The sequence below is a fragment of the Phoca vitulina genome, unplaced genomic scaffold (assembly GCF_004348235.1).
Source record: "Phoca vitulina isolate PV1807 unplaced genomic scaffold, GSC_HSeal_1.0 scaffold36, whole genome shotgun sequence".
NCBI classification, from domain to species: domain Eukaryota; kingdom Metazoa; phylum Chordata; class Mammalia; order Carnivora; family Phocidae; genus Phoca; species Phoca vitulina.
The window spans coordinates 5,675,813-5,677,168 of record NW_022589739.1 but is presented as its reverse complement, the minus strand read 5'-3'; positions in this window follow the sequence as shown (position 1 = coordinate 5,677,168).

The window sequence follows — 1,356 nt, the reverse complement described above, 5'->3', positions numbered from 1 at the left end:
TATCTGTCTGTCTGGAAGGGTGTATACCAAATAGTTAACAGGATTATACAGTTATGGAAAGGGAATTGGGGCCTGTGAAAGAATAATATATTAGTCTGTTCAGGCTGTCATAACAAAATAGCACCAAGTAAGTGGCTTAAACAACAGAGATTTATTTCTCACAGTTCTGGAGGCTGTAAATTCTAAGATACAGGTGCTGACAAATTTGATTTCTAGTGAGCGCTCTCTTCCTGGCTTGTAGATGGCCACCTCCTTGCTGTGTCCTCATGTGGCCTTTTCCTCAATGTGTTCCCTAAGGGGGAGGAAGAGAGAGGAGGCGGTCAAGGGGAACAAGCCCTAAGAACCCTAATCCTCTCTGATCAGGGCCCCACTCTTATGACCCCATTTGAACCTTAATTAATCTTGTAGGCCCATTTCCAAATACAGCTATACTGAAGGTTGGAGTTTCAACATATGAATTTTGAGGCAACACAAATATTCAGTTAATAACAGATACTTTCCCTCTGTTAATGAGAAAGTATGGTGTGGGAACCATACTGCAGTTGGAAATGGATAGATTCTCACCCTACCTGTGCCACTTCAGAGCAGCATGGCCATGTGAAAGTCAACCTCAGTTTCATCTGAAAAGTCAGGATACTGTTACTTAATATGGTGCTTACTGTGTGCTTACTGTGTGCCGGGTACTCTTATAAATACTTGATTTTCTCTCTCTCTCTCTCTCAGTTCAACCTATGAGGTAGGATCATATCCTCGTTTTAGAGATGAGGAAACTGAGGTGCAAAGAAATCAGTGACTTGCCCAAGTCCTAATGCTAGAACGTGGCAGAACTGGTTCGAGAGACCACAGTCTTAAGTCATAAGTAGTACTCTAAATGTAGTTATTGTTGTTTTTTTTTTTTTTTTAAGATTTTATTTATTTATTTGAGAGAGAGAGAATGAGAGAGAGAGCACATGAGAGGGGGGAGGGTCAGAGGGAGGAGCAGACTCCCTGCAGAGCAGGGAGCCCGATGCGGGACTCGATCCCGGGACTCCAGGATCATGACCTGAGCCGAGGGCAGTCGCTTAACCAACTGAGCCACCCAGGCGCCCTAAATGTAGTTATTGTTATTTTCACTTTAAATAATATGTACAAATATGTATAAGTTTTATAATCCTTGAATTTTATAACTTAGAATATATACGTGTATATGTATACCTATATGTATATGTGTGTGTGTATATATATATATATATATGTAGTATTAGTTTCCTATTGCTGCTATAACAAATTGCCAATAAACTTAGTGCTTCAAACAATAAAAATTTATTTTTAACAGTTAAGGAGGTCAGAAGTCTAAAACCAAGATAGTGGCAAGGC